Below are 20215 nucleotides of genomic sequence, written 5' to 3'. Positions count from 1 at the left end.
TAGAAATATAGTGTGCCTATCAAGGGAAGTAATAGTCCTGCTTTATTCTGCCTTGGTCAGACCACACCTGTGTCCAGTTCTGTGCATGGATGTGGGGGTGGAGGGGGGCTCAACAACTTTGGCTGCCCCCTCCCCACAAAAATCCTGGCTACGCCCATGGTTCTGTGTACCACAAGTAAAGAAGGATATTGACAAGCTGGAATGTGTGCAGAGGAGGATGATAAAGGGTCTGGAAACCAAGCTTTATGAGGGGGTTGGGTATGTTTAGCCTAGAAAACAGGTGACTGAGATGAGATATCATAGCAATCTTCAATTATCTAAAGGGCTCTCACATGGAGGGTGCAGCAAACTCGTTTTCTCCTGCTCTGGAGGCTAGGACCTGAACCAGTGCCTTCAAGTTACAAGAAAGGACATTACCGGCAAACACCAGGAAGAACTTTCTGACAGCATCTGTCATGTATGATTTGTTGAAATTGCTGCACTGCCAGGGGTTGGACTAGATCCGTGCGACCTTTTCCCTCCATCCCCCACCCACGCACCCATTCGGAGATGCGCCATCCTAGCGCTAGGACCCTGTGGGCGCCCCTGTGCAGCCGCGCAGCGCCTCCTGTTTCCACCCTGGCTGATGGGTGACGGTCCCAGCTCAGCTGCCGAGCAGGGTGGAGCAGAGGAGCAGCAGCAGCAGCAGCAGCAGCAGTGGCATCGCCCTGGTCCTGCGTGCGTCCTCCTTCTCCGCGGCGGAGGCTGCTGCTGCTGTTTATGACTGGTGGAGCCTACGAGCCAGCGCGGAGAGCGGCGCGCCAAAGGGGAACCGGCGGCGCCGGCAGCGAAAGACTCCCCGGCTCCGGGGAAGGGCAGCTGATGAAGTTCCCCGCCGAGCTCCAGAGGGCTCTCTCGGCTGCTCCAAAGGGCGCTGCTCCCGCCGGGTTCAGGGCAAGCGGGCGCGCGGTGAGTGATTCCCATTCCCAGGCACGGCGTCTCTTCGCTCCTCGCCTAGCTTTGCCAGCCTCTCTCTCTCTCTTTCTGTGCTAAGATCTTCTTTTCCCCGGGAACTGGGCAGGGAGGTTCGGGATGTGCAGGCAACCACTTCCTTCTTCCTCCTCGACCCCCGGCGTGGCATGGGGGGCGCAGCGAAATCAAGGGGCGCCTGGATGGAAGGGTTCGACCCCCTGGGAAGTGGAGACGGAGGGGAGGCCGGATCCCCACTGCCCGGTAAAAGTTTGGAGGGAGGAGGCAAGGACCAGGAGGCAGTTTCCCTCTGCTTTAATGCAAGGCGCAACGCCGCGCTGCTTGGAGGTCTCGCTTTCCCGTTGCGCACCTGCCTATCAAGGGGATGGGGCGGTTGTCTGCTCCTCGAGCGCGTCTTGGGTTGAAAATGACATTTTGCCTGCGTTTCATCTCTCCCCGCTTTACGAAACACGCACAACCTACCTATATAGCTGTGGATTTCGGAAGTTCTTTTTTTGGGGTGTGGGTGTGTATCCTAAATGGTCTCGTGGCTGTCAAAAGAAAGCCAAATGTCAGTCGAAAAGCACCTTGTGACTGAAATGCAGCTTTGTTTCCAGTGGGGGTCCCCCCCCTCATGTCACAGTATGAACCTGTTGATCTCCAAGGGGTTTTTTTTGGGGGGGGGTACCGCGAACTGCTGCTCTTTGAATTTTCTTTCCTTACATCCCTTACTTTGGATTTCCTTGTTTACTTTGGCTCCTGGCTTAGACGCAGGGGGAGGCCATTGTGCTGGGCACATTTAAGACACAGAAAGGAAAAGTTTTGCTGTAGCTCTTACAGGTCCCACAACGTGAAAGCCAATAGATTTGTAGTCAATCGATCAATTTATGATGACATCAGGTGCCCAAGACCATTCACTGCTTTTGCTGCTGCAGACTAACCCAGATTGTTGGCTAACCCTCTAGAAATGGGTATAATATGAAAGGAATAACTGCTGGCCATCTCAGGCTTTTATACCATAGATGAATGATTGGGTCTTGCTTATTAGTAAGGGTCTGAGTGAATGGAAAGCATGAATGATTTTCCTTTTGAGGCTGAAAATGGAAACATTGGCACATATTCTTTCATTAGGTTTCAGCTGTTAGTGGAGCTGCTTTGTTGTAAATCAGGGGTGCAGAACCTGTTTTTGGCACTGCAGGCAGATCTTTATTGAAGCATAGCCTCATGGGTGAGGCTGCCCATCTGTCCATCACCTGATGTCACAATAATGTCAGGTGACAGGGTGCTTTGAAGTTCTGAAGTTGGGACTTCAAAGCACCATGCAGGGCTTGCAAATGAGAGCTATTAATTGAAATGCAGCATTAATACCTTTTTTAATTTTTAAATACTTGTGACTAGGTGGGAAAGAGTAGCTCTGCATTGACTGCATGTGAGGAATTTAGAGTTATTACTGTAAGATACCATGATTTTATTGTTGGTTGCAGGAAGGAAATCTACTTGCTGAATGTCATAGGTCAAACCTGTGCCATTCAGGTTGAGTAGGCTAGCCCCTCAATAGATGGAGCATTTTCTGATAATCTGTTCATCCTAATTTTACTAGATACTTCCTTGGGCCATTACGTTCTCCACCATTTGACCACAAATACCCAAAGTATCTCATACCAGTTGCTTAAATCCACACAATGTATTTTCTATAGTATCTATTGTAATCTCCGTTTATCGTTCCTTTCTCCATATTTCTTCCCCCATCTAACTGGGGGCAAGATCTTGAAAGTCAGAAACATTCTGGAGTAAGGTAGCTTGCAGGAATTTGACCAAAGGTTGAGGTGCAAGAACTGTGATCATGATGAATGCACCAGGCAATTCAGAATTATACCAGGAAATTATTCAGTAATACGTTCTCTTTCACAATAATAAAAGCTCAGCTTGAATGTATGCTGCAGATCAGGAAGGATAGTTAATTTAATGTGTCAAAGAAGCTATTAGAGGCAAGAAGACTTCCTTCAGAAAATGGAAATATTGTCCAAATGGGGAAAACAAAAAAAGAGAACACAAGAAATGCAGTGCAAGGAGATAGTAAGGCAGGAATCAGCATCCTCTTTTGGCCTGTGGGCATATCTGCTAAGGACAGAAACTATAATGGCCACCACACCCACTGCAACCAAGCACACATAGCAGCCTATTCAATTGGCTATAATTGAATACTCCTTTGAAGAGCAATTTTGATGGAGGGAGGGGACTCTGTGAGCATCAAGGAAGACCTCATGTGTGCTCACAGGTGCAAAAACAAACAAAAAGATTTAAGGAACACATTACTGAAAGCATAAAGACCATTAGCAAAAAAATAATAATCTTTAAATATATTAGAAATAGGAGAATAATCAAGGAGGAGGATGGATGTTTGGATGACAAGAAAGTGAAAGATGCTAAAGGAGGCAAAGGAGATTGCAGAGAAGCTGAGTTAATTCTTTGCAACTGTCTTCAGATTCGAAGATGAAGGGCAGATTCCAGTGTTTGAAATAACTTTCTCAGGAAGATAAAAAAGTTCCTTCCAGTAGCACCTTAAAGACCAACTAAGTTAGTTCTTGGTATGAGCTTTCGTGTGCATGCACACTTCTTCAGATACACAGAGTGGTCTTTAGTTGGTCTTTAAGGTGCTACTGGAAGGAACTTTTTTATTTTGACTATGGCAGACCAACACGGCTACCTATCTGTAACCTTTCTCAGGAAGGTAGTCTGAGGAGCTGAGGCAGATTGTGGTGAGAAGATGAAGTTCTAGGTCTTATTGACAAATCACCGATCCCAGATGGCATCAACTTGAGGGCTCTCAAATAACTCAAAGGTGAAATTGTTGCTTTTCTATGAAAAATATGTATCCTGTCCCTAAGATCAGCCACTAAGACTGGCTATTGGTTCGGAAAAGGACAACCCAGATGATCAGGGGGCTATGTCAACTTTGAGGGAAGGTTACAACAATTAGGGCTTTTTCGTTTTTTAAAATGGGTAGAGGTGTCAAGATTGTACGTAGTTTGACAAAAGTGTGGAAACTATCCATCCCCACATAGCATCAGAATTTTGGTCATCCAATGAAGCCAAACAATAGATGATTCAGAACAGATAAAAGGAAACACTTTTTCACTCATTGCATAGTTAAACTATGGAGTTTAACTCTCTCAAATTGAAGAGATGGACACCAACTTGGATAGCTTTAAAAGAGGATTAGACAAGATTACCTAAGGGTGGTAATAATAATAGTAATAATAATAATAATAATAAAATAATAATAATAATAATAATAATAATAATAATAATAATAATAATAATGGCAATAACTACTCACCACAATGACTATGTTCCACCACCTCTGAATTCCAATTGCTGAGATTTGTGTGCTGTTGCACTTAACTACACTTTTAATTAATTTCCATTTATAGTTCATTTGGTTTTTGGTGTTTTTTTAAAGATATGATTTATAGTTATTAGAATGAGAAATCCTTTCCTATCAAAACAAGTGAGCTACACTGAAGAGATAGGGCTTTCTGCATGTGAAGGACACAGCTTATCTTTATTACTCCTAGGACATTCAGAGACGGAGACTGCTTTTGAGAAACTATAAAAAGTTGTTCATTTGAAAGGTAATTTCTGCAAGGATAATTTATCCTTTTCTGAAATGAAATGTTGGAGTTCTGGAAAATGTGATAAATGCCAGCTTAATCAGTGAGATAATATGTGTGATTCGCAAGAACAAGGAGAACAAATAGGTAAATGTCTTTTTATATGCCTTTTATAGAGATTGCTATATAAAAGAACTAGAGAAATTCATGTAGTAATGAAAGTTATGGTTGATGTACCAAAATACATCTTTGTATTCAGTTTTCTTACCCTGCTGTGTGGAATGCTTTCCTGGTTGAAATTCACCAAACGTTGACACTTAATATGTTTTAGGTGTTTGGCCATACTGGTAATGTGATACTCTAGGAAGACCTTTAGCTGAAGACCTTTTGAGTAGACCCATTGAAATTAATGGACTTAATTTAACAACAATTTTATTATTTATATCCCGCCCATCTGGGTGGGTTTCCTCAGTTACTCTGGGCAGCTTCTAGTACATATTAAAACATAATAAAATATCAGACATTAAAAACTACTCAATACAGTGCTGTCTTTACATTTAGTTGTGTTCTACTCTGAATAAAATTTCATTGACTACCACCCATTATGAATATGTTAGGCCAATTTTCCTTTTACCGTATGCTCACTTGGTTTTTGGAGTTGCTGCTTTTATTGATTTTGGATTTTTTTTCTGCATTTATTATGTTGGTTGTTTCTTTTGATGGTGGTTTAATGCGTTTTAAGGATTTGGTTTCATTTTAATGTATATTTTATTGTTGTAAGCAACTTTGGGATATAAGTTTTTAAAAACAAACAAAAAAACCCCACTCTGGTTTGGCTGCAATCTTTAACAACTTACAAGGGGGAAAGCCCCATTGAACTTAGAGGGGCTTACTTCTGAGTAAAGAGGGACTTACTTCTGAGTAAAGAATTACACTGCACAGTGTAATTCCTAGAAGACCAGGACAGAAGATGAATAGAAATCTGGGTAGAGTTTTGCACAGTTTCTGTGTGACATTTACGAAAGCCCATCATCAAAGACAAGATAATTGGGTTGACCTGCTGAGGCTACAATCATTTTCGCACCTATTACTGAATTCTATTGAAGTTGTTCACCTCCATGAGTAAATTGCAATTAAGTTGTAAGGCTCTTCTTACATGGGATGGGTTCAGATGGTGAACTGCTATCTTTCCATCCATCATAATAGTAGTAATCTATGAAAGCAGACCTATATCTCATAGGAGCCAAGTACCTACTGTAAAGGTTTACCCTCATGAAAGCTGACCTTGCTACAAGATCTTCTGGGATAAGCGGAATTAGGATCTGGATCCAGTGGAGCTGCAGCTGGGTCAGCAGGATCCTGTTAACTCCCTATATTTAGCTCAGTTAGGTGTATTTTTCCCATCCCAGCTGTCTGAGGTCAGCCTTGTGGACCTTAAGCCAGTGTAAACCTGAAAAAGGGGTGTGGCAGGGGCGTGGCCAGAGGGGGATCCAAAACTGATTCAGCTCAGTCATGTGACCTGGCAAACAGGCAGAAACTAAGCCAGCAAAACAGGTGGTGCAACTCAAACACTCTTTCAAAGGCTTGTTTAGGTTTAGGCTGCCTCAGCCATCCACAACCCTGCTCCTGAATAGAGTTTTACTCTGGTATTGCTTGTAACATTGCTCCCTTTTAATGTGTTTAGGATTGAAGCTTTAGTTCCGTTTAAGAATTTATTTGCATAGTGACGATTTGGGGCATATGGGGTAGTAAAGTAATGCTCCAACACACATTGATCTGTTTCAGATGAATGGAAAAGCATAGACTCATAATACTAAACTATAGTTTAGTATTATGAGGACAATTTGGTGCATTCCTATAACTTTCACTCGTTATCTCTGCCTTTGCAGCAGAGGAAAGGAAGTTAAGTTTCTGGTATGAACACACTGCAATATCTCATAACCTTTGAATGTTGGAAACTTGGCTTGTTCTGTCCTGTGTTGGTTCAAACCCACCAGTATCAAACTGTAGTTTCACATCCTAGTTTGCTAGTTAACTGTGGGTAGAGCTTACCATGGTACATTCCCTTCATAGAAAGCTATGTTTTGAATTGAGCCATTGAGTTTGTTGCTCACCTTGTTCTTAATCAGCCTGCTTTTGGGAGGCTTTCTAAGTTTCAACCTGTTGTATGAACTGACTTCCATTTAATTATTATCATCTTGCACAGTTACTAAAGAATATTGTTCAGTTACTAAGAATTACTGTGTATTCCATTTCAAGACCACCTTCCTTCAGGGAGGTCAAAGCAGCATACAGTATATGCCTCCATTTTATCCATTATCTGGGAGAGGTACAAATAAACTGCAAGGGATCTGACTTGTGAGATAGGTTAGTCTGAAAGAGAGTAATTGACTCACAGTCATCATTCAGTAAGCTTCATGGTGATGGATATATAGCTCAGCTCTTAAGTCCTTTTCTGCCCACTGTATTACACTGGCTCCATTTGCTTTACTTTTTGTGTCCTCAGAAAAGAAAACATAATGTATCTTATGTTAATATGAGCTTGTAAGGCACTGTTGAACTGACTATATATTCAGCTGCAGAATCTAAGCACCCTTGAAACCATCACAAGCAAATAGCACCAATATTGTACAAGTACTAGCAATTTCTGAGCAAGAAAAATATCTCATTAACACAATGTACTCCAATTAGTTACTCTGGAGTAACTCCATTGAGTTTGATGGGATTCTGCTGAAGCAAGAAGAAATACTTTAATGCAAGGTTATTTTTAAGAACATGCCTTGATATGTTGTGATTTTTTAATCTAGTTTAATATTGCCATAATCCGTATCCATATTTTTGTTTTTTAATTTTGTATTTATTGTGTACTTATTTTCATTTTTGGCTCTGTATAGTGCATTCACTAATTATTTCCTGCCTTTTCTTGTTCTCTTTATATAGTTTTGAATGAATCATTTTTAGCATTTAAAAATGCTTTATGGCTTCTGTAAAATTAGAGTATGGAGTTCATAGTTTTTGAGAACATTCCCTTTCAACATTCTCACTCCCAACTGTTGGTTCCTCCTGGCATTTATTTTTATTTCTAACATTAATTACACTACATGTTGTATAACGATTTGTTCCTTATGAAATGAATGTTACTAATGTTGTGTCACTAATGTTATGCTGTGATGCTAATCGAGTCTGAAAATAGTTGGACCAAAGTGCTATGTAAACTGCCTGCAGTAGGTTCATAATTGCCTAAGGGAATACTTGCTGGTGGAAGTTATTTAGATGATGTTAATGCCAATGCTGTGTTCTGTTCTTCCATGCCATCATAGGTGAGCTGCTGTGTATTTTGGACGTGATTCAAAGTCTTCCAAACCATGATTTGCAACCTTCTTCCAGAGCTGGTTTCCAGTGATGGTTTGCAGGCAATTCTTAGCTTGCAATACTAAATCACAGATAGCCTGATCCAGATACAAAAAAACACAAAACATGCAGAAGCAGAAGGTAATTATGCATAACAGGGAAGATGACAGAGAAGGAGGGATTGTAAAAATATCCAGGGTGTTCCTGATTTCCAAATCAAGGGGGAGATTTTGATATCTTTTGCTATCTGAATTGAACTTTTGCTTCAGAGGTAATCTTCAGTGTATGTGTATTAGGAGCTCACAGAAGAATCAATATTGGTACAGAACCTTGGTTTCACCCAATGATTTAATTGCTCCATTTTGGACATTCAGTCCTACCACATGATGAGAAGTGGACAAGGGAGAGCAGGCTTACCATGGTACATTCCCTGTATTCAGTGGTCTGTGTCTGCCTGAGCTTGAGTCTGGACTAAGAATTCTGAGCCCCTGTGTTCTGATTCGATACATGATATCCAATCACAGAATATTTCAGGATTTGGGCCTCTGCCATTGGCCTTCAACTCTTGAGGCATGATTCGCAGCTTGGAAGTTTAGACAGCCAATCACGTTGGGAGTGGGAGTGGCCCAGGATTTCAGAAATGTATATAAATGTATATAAGCAGCTGCTTTAACCCCTGTTGTCCAGTTCCGTTAGTTCAGTAAAGGTTCTTGCTGTTATCACTGTGTCTTGCCTCGTGGGAACCTACCTACACTTCACTAACTATGGACTTCACCGCTGACCAAACTTCTTCGTGACAGTTTACAACCATTTTTATAACAACAGCAACAACAACACCCCTCTTCACTCTAGGCGGCTTCCAGTACATATAAAAACATGATACAGAAATTAAAAACTACCCAGTACAGGACTGCCTTCAGATGTCTTCTAAAATTTGTGTAGTTTTTTATCTCCTTGACATCTGATGGGAGGGAGTTCCACACAGGGTTCAGAATTAGCAGGGAGCCAGGTGCATTTTGTGCCTAAAGATCTCCATTTGCGAACACTTCAAAAAGTCTGGATGCCACTTTTTTGCGCCTGGCTGACACTCAAGGATTACTGAAATGTATATGCTTTGAAGCTTCAAAGTACCGCATTTTTCGCTCTATAAGACACACTTTTCCTCTCCTAAAAAGTAAGGGGAAATGTTGTGCGTCTTATGGAGCAAATGCAGGCAGGAGGCTCTGCTCAGCGCTCCCTTTAAAGAGCCGCATGGAGCTGCCCTTCTCCCTTCTCGGGGAAAAGCCCCCAAGAGCCACACACACGCTCCACACGGCTCTTTAAAGGGAGTGCTGAGCAGCCTCTTCTGGACAGGGGGAGCCTTCATCCCGCTGCCCGGTAGAGGCTGCGCGTGGCTATCCCATAAGCCAGGACAGAAAGAGGGATCGCCGCGCAGTGATCCCTCTTGCTGTCCTGGCTTCTGCCTTAGCCACGTGCAGCCTCTTCCGGGCAGGGGGAGCCTTCATCCTGCTGCCCGAGAGAGGCTGTGTGTGGCTATCCCATAAGCCAGGATAAGAGGCTATCCCAGAAGCCAGATCCCTCTTGCTGTTCTGGCTTCTGGGATTCAGAATATTTTTTTTCTTCTTGTTTTCCTCCTCCAAAAACTAGGTGCGTCTTATGGTATATATTAAGGATAGACAACATGTGTAGGAGTTTAACAATAAAGAGTAGAGTGTTTTGGAAATTCTGTGCTTCTTACTTGGTCCCAGTCATGTTAGTGAAGCTGTTTGAAAGGAACTTAATTTGCTCCATTGTTTTTGTATTAAATCACCTGATGAAAAATCAATACATTAAAGGACCACATAGACATAAACAAAGATGCTTTACAAGAACATTCTGGCATAAGAAAGTGTGTTTTGTCATTTACTCTAAGAACACAAAAAGTCAATGGGGCCAAAGCTTACAAAGTTAATGAGACTAAGTTAGATTAAAACTAAATGCTGCTTTGCCTGAATTGTAGATTTATCCTTGACATGATTGATCCTCAAGAAGTAGATGTGGAGTAGGTATTGATTTGGTCCATTTGATTTAAACAAATGCATTTCTCTCTTCCCCTTTTCTTTCTGCCATAATATTTATGCACATTGGCTCTAAACCAGTTTCTGATTGCAGCCCTAAGATGTTTGTTTCTCTTTCTCAATTGTTAAATAGAGTTGTTCTGTAGTTCAAGTTATTGTGCAAGACAGTGGCGTAGCGTGGGTTGTCAGCACCCGGGGCAAGGCAAGTAATTTGCGCCCCCTAACCCGTGCGTGGATTTGCGCCCCCTAACCCGTGGATTTGCGCCCCCTAACCCTAACCCCCAGATGTTGCGCCCGGTGCGGCTAGCCCCCCCTGCACCCCCCACGCTACGCCACTGGTGCAAGAAATACATTTGAATAGAAGCTTATTTTCAAATTCTTCACCGTACGTGTAAAGCGTGACAAATGTGAGTGGGCTTTCTTTAGCAGAACATCACAATGGAAAATAATGAAGATTAGTGATTAATGTTAAGACTCAATAGGGCAGGTCCAAAAATTGTCTGGTTCCCCCCCTTGTTCTTTTGCCTCAGGGAAACTTCCCCTGGAAAAAATACATATAATAATTTATAATAATAATAATTTATTATTTATACCCTGCCCATCAGACTTGGTTTCCCCAGTCACCCTGGACACACACATGTTGTTGTTTAGTCGTTTAGTCGTGTCCGACTCTTCGTGACCCCATGGACCAGAGCACGCCAGGCACTTCTGTCCTCCACTGCCTCCCGCAGTTTGATCAAGCTCATGCTAGTAGCTTCAAGAACACCATCCAACCATCTCATTCTCTGTCGTCCCCTTCTCCTTGTGCCCTCCATCTTTCCCAACATCAGGGTCTTTTCCAGGGAGTCTTCTCTTCTCATGAGGTGGCCAAAGTATTGGAGCCTCAGCTTCACGATCTGTCCTTCCAGTGAGCACTCAGGGCTGATTTCCTTCAGAATGGAGAGGTTTGATCTTCTTGCAGTCCATGGGACTCTCAAAAGTCTCCTCCAGCACCATAATTCAAAAGCATCAATTCTTCGGCGATCAGCCTTCTTTATAGTCCAGCTCTCACTTCCATACATCACTACTGGGAAAACCATGGCTTTTACTATACGGACCTTTGTTGGCACACACACAGGACAAACAAATAATATATGGCAGTTGTGGATAGCAGAAGAGTCTGAATCAACCAACCTTGTTGTTGTTTAGTCGTTTAGTCGTGTCCGACTCTTCGTGACCCCATGGACCAGAGCACGCCAGGCACTTCTGTCCTCCACTGCCTCCCGCAGTTTGATCAAACTCATGCTGGTAGCTTCAAGAACACCATCCAACCATCTCATTCTCTGTCGTCCCCTTCTCCTTGTGCCCTCCATCTTTCCCAACATCAGGGTCTTTTCCAGGGAGTCTTCTCTTCTCATGAGGTGGCCAAAGTATTGGAGCCTCAGCTTCACGATCTGTCCTTCCAGTGAGCGCTCAGGGCTGATTTCCTTCAGAATGGAGAGGTTTGATCTTCTTGCAGTCCATGGGACTCTCAAGAGTCTCCTCCAGCACCATAATTCAAAAGCATCAATTCTTCGGCGATCAGCCTTCTTTATGGTCCAGCTCTCACTTCCATACATCACTACTGGGAAAACCATGGCTTTTACTATACGGACCTTTGTTGGCAAGGTGATGTCTCTGCTTTTTAAGATGTTGTCTAGGTTTGCCATCGCCTTTCTCCCAAGGAGCAGGCGTCTTTTAATTTCGTGACTGCTGTCACCATCTGCACTGATAATGGAGCCCAAGAAAGTAAAATCTCTCACTGCCTCCATTTCTTCCCCTTCTATTTGCCAGGAGGTGATGGGCCCAGTGGCCATGATCTTCGTTTTTTTGATGTTGAGCTTCAGACCATATTTTGCACTCTCCTCTTTCACCCTCATTAAAAGGTTCTTTAATTCCTCTTCACTTTCTTCCATCAAGGTTGCGTCATCTGCATATCTGAGGTTGTTGATATTTCAACCAACCTTATTGTACCCAAATGCAGTGGTACATCGGTTTATGAACTTAATCTGTTCCAGAAGTCTGTTCTTAAACCAAAACCATTCTTAAACCGAGGTACGCTTTCCCTAATGAGGCCTCCCACCGCCGGTGCCCTTCCACCATGTGTATAAGAACACACAGCCATACCTGTGAAGAAAAAATAATGTGAACTGAGTAGTACATGGGGTGAGGTGTAAAAAAAAAGTTACATGATATGATGGATAAAGCTCAGTGGTGTGAATCAGCCATAGGGTAACCCCATAAACAATGTTTCCTTGTGTAAGCATATTCCATATTCTGTATCTCCCACAGTGCAGGTGCCTCTGAATATCACTTGGTGGGAAATGCAGGTGAGCAGAGTGCCGGGAACAGGATGCTGTCAGTGTTCAAAATTAGCCAGACGCATTTTGTACCTGGCTATCAGCCACTTGTGACCAAGTGAAGATGCCTGGGTGCCAGGATGGCACCTGACATCACCTTCTGGATGTGCATGCCTGGGGAATCATTGGATCTGGACTGTTTTCCCACACTAATACCACATCCTGTAGTATTCTATCAGTTTTATTTTATCTGCACAATCAGAATGAATTTCAGGAGCCAAAACGTGTTTTTTGTGCAGCCTGAGCAGGAGCAGTCACCATTAAGAAAAAGAGGTGGGAATAGGCCAATATATATATATGTGGACTGTCCCTGGATCAAATAACTTTTCTTCTTTAAGTTCTTAAAGTTCTTATCCTAGCTCAAGGTTTTCATTTGAACTAGCCAGATGTTTAAGTGAAAATCAATCACAGTCAGTCCATCCTTTGAAAAATAAGACTTTCCAGCTGTCTTACCCCAAAATGGCAACCAGACATTCTATTTTGGCATCTGTAATCTTGGTTTAAAGAGCCTAGTTTATATATCTGGTTCCTAGTTTATATATCTGAGTTTCTAACAATGGATGCTATACTAGATGGTCTGATCTAGCATACCCATCTTACATTCTTCTCTAATGAATGGTAGCCATAAAAGAGCATTGTGCCCCCACCTTTCTACTCATACTGGATGCAACTTTAGTAGCCAATATCTCATTAACTGCATGAGCGAGAAATTAATATTGCAAACCAGTAGAAATTGCAGGCTATCTGCTTTCAGTTGTTATGCTAATGCTTTTGTGCTTTAGAACTTCGTGAGTTATCCAACCTTAAAATGTCACCGATCCATCTGTCTCTCAGCCCTTTGGCATAAAGAGTTCAAAACCTTGGACGTTGGCATTGTTTAAATTCCTGTGAGAAAGTTTCAGGCGTGATTTTTTGGTGCCTGTCCCAGCTATTGAAGCAGAAGAGACACTTTCATTGCTCCTATCCTCATGTAATCCAGATGTCAAATATACTCTTCAACACAGAACACTTTCACGCTTGTGTATCATCCAGCCACAAAGGAGAATTTAACTCCAGTAGCTGAATTTTTATAGTCAGTGTTACAGATATACCTTCTGCCGGCTTATTTTGCCTGTAACAGGTATTGGGAGCTGTGAACACTCTTATATTCCACCCCTCCCCCCAGCACCATGGTGTTAGCTTTTTAGCTTTCTGAGATGAAAAAAATCTATATTTAATTACTTCATTTTGACTCATTTTTTTTGCCTCAGGTAAACAAGGGACTACTGAAAGGAGTTCACATTTGAAGATACTGCTGCAGTGGGGATTTTCTGAGAAATCAAATGAACCACCCAATTCCTTTCAATATACTTGTTAATTTTGAATTTACCCAAGCTGCCTGTGTACCATGAATGGACCCAGTGGGGAAATGATATACTGCTCATTCCCCCAAAGACATATAGGCTACCACAGCACCAAATTCTGCATTATTCTTGCTTGTTTCTTTGGAAATGTTGAGGGTGAGATTTATTTTGAGCGCTTATACACCAAAGCAGATGCAGGAAACAAAAACAATAGAAACCCATTTGATGTATGCATGTATTCTGTGTTGATAGGTCATTGTGGAGAAGGGGGCTCAGGAAAGCCTCTGACACCCCTTCCTTGTTTTCCTATTATTCAGTAGTTGCTACCACCACCACTCCTTGGTAACTGGGAAAAGGGAAGAAACTGGGCACTGTCAACCAACCTACTTATGACTTTAGACCAGGCACCTTGCCCTTCTCAGCCGTCATCTTGCCATTTTCTGGGGAAGAAAGGGCGAGCTTCTAGCTGTTTATCCCACCCCAGAGGTCAAAGCAGCTTGCTCATTTCCTTGCCTCCCATGTCTATCCCAGAGAATGGATAAATGTGCTGATTTTTATAACCCTAATCATAGACCTTCAATAGCAGGAAACCCAAGTGGTCTGTCTGGCTTCCCCAAAGCTAGAAAGATAATGAGGCTGGACAGTACTTTCATTTTTATTTCTTGTCCTCAAGCCATTATTGGCTGGTTTGGCCACTGGCCTTAGAACAGAAGCTCTTGAGGTAGGCATTTCTCTCTAGTAATCTAAGCACCTGTTCTGGTTTATTCTGCTTGCCTCTTTTTCGTATTAATTGCAAGTTTCTGATGTATATTTTAGAGAACTTTAACCCAAAGGCACAATTTCCTGCTGTCAGTCTTTTGGTTTATGTTATAAAGCAGACTTTTAGTTCCTAACTATGGAATCTCTGGTCATAGATTACTTGAGGTAAGGTCAGCTTTGTTGTTGTATATATGGCGGGTGTCAAAAGAATATTTAGCATATGCCAAAGGCAGTTCTTTATTAAATCCAGTGGGGCTTTACTAGTTGTAGCAGTATACTTTCATGCTTAAGACAAAGGGGTCTCGTTCTATTTTATTGCCTTGAAGTTTTGATTTCTATCCAATAGTTTTAGTTTTCTGAAAGGCCAGTAGTCCTTGAAATAACTGTGCAGTACTTAATGCTTCCTTACTCTGTGATGTGTCTGTCTATCTATGAAGGTAGCTGGTCTGTTTTAGGGGTGTCTTCCAGATGTTGTTGGATAACAACTCACATCATCCCTGACTCCTGGACATTCTGGATGGGACTGATGAGAATTATAGTTCAGCAACACCTGGATGGAACTGTATTGGCCACCCCTCATCTAATCGTAACATGTTTGCTTGATGAAGCTCAACAGGACTGTGGAGGACAAGGAAAGAGTTGCCTCTTTCCCAACTCCGTCTGTTATGTACTGAAGTTCTCACCCTGGGCCAGCAGGGGGATACTGTAGATAGTTTTCACTCAGGTCCACATATGCAAATAAGGAATTGAAAGTGATGTTCAGTGATTGGATAGTTACAGAAAGTTATTACTGTTGTGTTGTAGTTGAGCTCTATATAAGCAGGTTGACTGAACCCTTCAGTTCAGTTCTGTTCCGGCCTGTGAATAAACAAGAGCTGTTTGAAGAATTACTGTGTCGTCTGATATGTTCACCCACAACTTAACACTGTCACTTGAAGCTGGAATTATCTTTGGAATTGTCCTTGAGATAGGGTGGGCTGCTCTCTCCCACTTGCTTCTATTATATCAGCTCTCTGTACTTTTGCCACGTTTCCCCAGTTGTTTGATGAGTCTAGAAGGAATAAAATATTGGGAATGGAGAAAGGTGACTCAAAAGGTGACTGTTTGTTTGCTCTAGAGTGGTGCCATCATGCTGTCCAAGTGGGAAGAAAGCCCCTACAGTTCTCTCTTTCCCTAGCACTGAAAGGAAGACGCAATACAGGAAAGGGAAGTGTCAAGGGTAGAGAAGAGGGTGGAGGCAGGTGGTGGAAGTCTCTTTTTACTTCTCTGAAAAAGAACTGTCTCTACTAAGAAGTAATCTCTATGATTTCAGGTTGATATGAAGTGAATTCCAGCAAATGGAGTTTGGGCTAATACCATGATTGCAAGAAAAGGCTACGGAACTAAAATGTGACAGCACGCCCAACTTGTGGGGTGCATTTACCGTATTTATAGAAATCTATTACTAGTTCATAGCTGGGTTGGTGGGTTGGGGGAATCAGTTCTAGAACTATGTCTCTGGTTTTAATCTAGTCGATGTAGCTTCTCAGTAAGTTAGTTCCATAATCGCCAGTACTTGCTTGAGTCTTCTGAGTTTTATTCATGTCTTTTAGATTTGGTTTGTGCCGGGAAGAGAGAAACTGGTTGACAGTGCTTTTTAAAGCTTCAACAAAAGGAAGTTTAAATACGGTACAAATTGCAGTTGTAAGGCAACCTCCCTGCTGATTAGAGTATGGTACTGAAATTGAATTAATGAGGATTTTTTTCATCAGTGCTTTGACCTGACTATTTAACATCTTTCTTTCTTGTCATCCCTGATCTAGCAGTGCTGTCCAAATTCTAGCTCTAACATGACAATGGGGCAATTCCTTTGCACCCCAAATCAAATAAAGCTCTCTTTGGTCTCTTACATATACTTAGAGTTGTAGAAAGACATGGACTAAAGCAGTGTTTCCCAACCTTTTTTGGGCAAAGGCACGCTTGTTTCATGAAAAAAATCTCGAGGCACACCACCATTACAGCCCCGTGACGTCAGCGCGCAGCGTCACGCCGGGAGGGACATGAATTGCTAGCAAATTACATAATCACCTCCTTGAGGGCTGGCTCATCTTCTCCGAAGGCAGAACCCCATTAATTAACAGGACAGACTCACACCATAGCCAAGACGAGGGGGGGAAACCTCAGTCATGCACAGTCATGCACATGTGGGGGCTAAATGAGGACGAAGACCGGGCAGAGAGCAGGGTTCAAATCACCCCACCTGGCCAGGACAATCCCTGGGTGCTCCCTTGGGCCACTCGCCTGACCCACCTCGCAGGGCTGTTGTTGCGAGGATAACACGGGGAGAACCACGCGCGCCCCCGGGAGCTCCTTGGAGGAGAAAGCGGGCGATGAATGCAATGCACGAAATATATGAGAGGCGACCAGGTTTTGCAGGTGAGGGGCCCCCGCCAGCCTCCGCTTCCAACACCCGGCGCAACGACGCCGAAGTTTCCCCCCAGGCTCGGCTCGGGGAGCAGCGCTGCTCCCCCCCGGCTCCCCTTCGCTCACCTGGCTCTCTCTGCCGCCCACTGGGGACCCCCCTCACCTGCCAAGTCCGGAGCGCCGGTGGAAGTTGCATGCATGCATGCAGGGCGCCGCGTTGCCATTGCATTGCACTGCACTCCATGCAACGCCTGCACGCATGCATTGCCTTGCACGCCCGCCAAGGGGTCTCCCCGCGGTCCGATGCGTCCCCTCCGGCGCGGATGCAGCATTGCAAAAATAAAAAACCCCCGACGCAGCCCTACCTGGGGGGCAGCCTCCGCCTCCGCCGCTCCACCTCCGCGGGGATCCCCGGGCTCCATCCTGCTGCCCAATCTCCGCGGGGGTGCAGGCAGGCTGCACGGGGTCTGCGCGGAAGAGCCCCTGCCCGCCCGGCCGCCGCCGCTGCGCTCATTCCATGGCCGGGAGAAGAGCGCTTCAAACAAAACGCCTGGCCCGCCAGGCCACGCTGGGAAACATAGTTTGCGCACCCCGCGCGGGCGCGGAGCCCAAGGGCGAGGGGACTACGGATCCCGGCAGCCCCCGCGCCGGGGACGGAGGGGGAGAGGCCGGGTGCAGGGATGGAGGGACGGGTGGGCGAGCGAGTGAGTGTGGCAGCTGCCAAGCCTTGGCCGAGAGCCAGGAAGGGCCTCCCCGGAGGAGGAGGAGGAGGAGGAGGGAGGCGCAGAGCGGGAGGGAGGGAGGGAACCCCAGGGGTCATCTAGTGACGGCGCCCCAATCGAAAATTTGACTTAAAAAAAAAAATCTTACGAATTTTTTAATTTTTCCCGCGGCACACCAGGCAACATCTCGCGGCACACTAGTGTGCCACGGAACAGTGGTTGGGAAACACTGGACTAAAGCCCCACTTGAGGGGACTCTTGACTTACTTCAAAAATGTATGCAAGAAACCCATTGATAAGTAAAAATGTGTATATGTCAAAAGTGAGGTCTGAGGAAAAAATGTGGGTCTGCTTGAGGAGGAACTGCTGCCCCTGCTGACATTCCTCACCAACCCTATTCCCCACACCCCTTTTCAACCTTTGTATTTCACCAAGCCCCACATATCCCTACAGCCAGCCTTCCTTACAATAAGAAGCCAGCTTTCTTCCCATACCTGAAGGAGCGTCTCCAACCCCATCGCTCAGCTCTGAGAACCTTCTGGTGGTTCCCTCACTGTGAGAAGTGAAGCTATAGGAACTAGACAGAGGGCCTTCTCGGTAGTGGCGTCCGCCCTGTGGAACGCCTTCCCATCAGATGTCAAGGAAATAAACAACTATCTGACTTTTAGAAGACATCTGAAGGCAGCCTTGTTTAGGGAAGTTTTTAATGTTTGATGTTTTATTGCTTTTTATTACTATTAATATTCTGTTGGGAGCCATCCAGAGCAGTTGTGGGAAACCCAGCCAGATGGGTGGGGTATGTATGTATAAATTATTATATCTATCTATCTATCTATCTATCTATCTATCTATCTATCTATCTTTGGTATGACCAAACCAGCAGCACTTGCTAGCCTTGCCAGGTCTAGACCATGAAAGACCAGCTGGAGATTGCAGAGGATACCATTACATGAAAACATCCAGGGCACATTTAGGCTGTGGTACCCAAGAGTACATGCTCCTTCCCCAGCTGCTTCCCCCAACCCACTGCCCAGGGAAATGGGGGGCATCTTGATGGGGGGCAGCCAAATAATGTTAACCACTGATGTATGGTGAAAAGGGGGAAAATGCTGATTTTAGGGGGGGGGGGGAATGCACCAATAAAGTGACCATCTATTGAGTTTCCATTTGAAAGGTTTTGATGCATTTACAGTCTTCGGCTCACAGAGATGCTAGGGCCATGTATTGTGTGCTTGCGCATTACACAGTCACATCTGCTCACACTGGGGTAAACCCATGACATCACCCATATATAAATGCAGCATCCATGCCACCAGACTGCAACAAAGGAACATCGAAAGCTGCCTTCTATTATTGAGTCAAACCATTGGTCCATCTAGCTCAGTATTGTCTACAGGGATTGGCTGCAGCTCTCCAAGATTTCAGACAGGGCTCTCTTCCAACCCTCCCTGGAATGTTGGGGCTTGAACTTGCCACATTCTACATGCGAGGCAGATGCTCTACTACCGACCTAAGGCCTTTCCCCATAGTTTGCAGGGGTTTGTTGTTATTTATATAGCATCATCCAATGTGCATGTTGCTGCACAATCTACAAGAGACAGGACCTTGCCCTGAAAGGCTTAAAAAATAACAAATTCAGCCCAGAGCAGATACAATACTGGTTAGACTTCTGTAAAAGGTGACATAGGGTGGGTTGTGAGTGATTATCCACATTGCCATTCTGAGTGGCAGCCTTTCAGTTATGCTCTATGGATCACGAAGCACACTTTATCATATGCCAGAGATAAGTGGAATGTTTTATTCAGATTTGCCCCTGGTTTGTATATGAGGAGAGTTAAAGAAACAAGGATTGGAGAATCATTTATCTATGTTTATAGAAGATTTTTGGTTCCAGAAAATGATATGCAACGTTGAGGACAATTTTTAAAAAATCATATTTTTTGCTGCTGGCAGTTTAGCTAACACATGGCCTAGAGAAGCCTCAACATTTGAAGAAGTGAAACTCTTTTCATTATTAGCATGTATGTTACTGCTCAGTCTTTGGCTATTTTTCTCTTTGGCTCAGCCAAATCAGCTTTGCCTTCTATGTAATTGGACACTGCAATTTTTTCTTCCATGAGCTTAGATACCCTCTTGGTAGTTGTGTTGCCTTCAGAAGCTTGAGTGGAACCTCAAGAGAAGGCGTTCCCTGTGACAGCCCCTAAGTTGTGGAACTACTCCTCACAGAGGGGTGAGCGGCCAAACCAACTGGCCCTCCTCAGGCACACTCAGCAGGATTTCCCATTGTAGACCTCAACCCCTAATATGTGGTGGATGGTTAAGATGCTGTAAGCATGACAACAGTGGTGAATAGCACCATCACCTGGCTAAGTTCTGATACTCACCTGTGGCTTTTCATCTTTATTGGGTTGGAAGAGTGGAGAGCCTTGAAGAGGAAGTCCTGTGGGCTTAAGCTTTCTGTGCAGTGCCTATACAGTGGTACCTCGGGTTACAGACACTTCAGGTTACAAACACTTCAGGTTACAGACTCCACTAACCCAGAATAGTACCTCAGGTTAAGAACTTTGCTTCAGGATGAGAACAGAAATCGCACGACGGTGGCACAGTAGCAGCAGGATGCCCTATTAGCTAAAGTGGTAC

At 44.0% G+C, this 20215-nt stretch overlaps 1 protein-coding gene across 1 annotated transcript in view; it reads left to right on the top strand.

The window, feature by feature from the left end:
* The first annotated feature begins 629 nt into the window (after window positions 1-629).
* SPSB4 (splA/ryanodine receptor domain and SOCS box containing 4) overlaps window positions 630-20215 on the top strand; it is a 177498-nt gene continuing 157912 nt past the window's right edge. Inside the window, exon 1 of the mRNA XM_083506608.1 lies at window positions 630-948. The gene's annotated coding sequence lies outside the window, so the exon portion shown is untranslated. The remainder of the gene's footprint in view (window positions 949-20215) is intronic.

The sequence above is a fragment of the Podarcis liolepis genome (genome assembly GCF_965112155.1).
Source record: "Podarcis liolepis genome assembly, chromosome: 5".
NCBI classification, from domain to species: domain Eukaryota; kingdom Metazoa; phylum Chordata; class Lepidosauria; order Squamata; family Lacertidae; genus Podarcis; species Podarcis liolepis.
The sequence above is the reverse complement of the archived record's forward strand: the minus strand, read 5'-3'. Positions and strand labels throughout refer to the sequence as shown.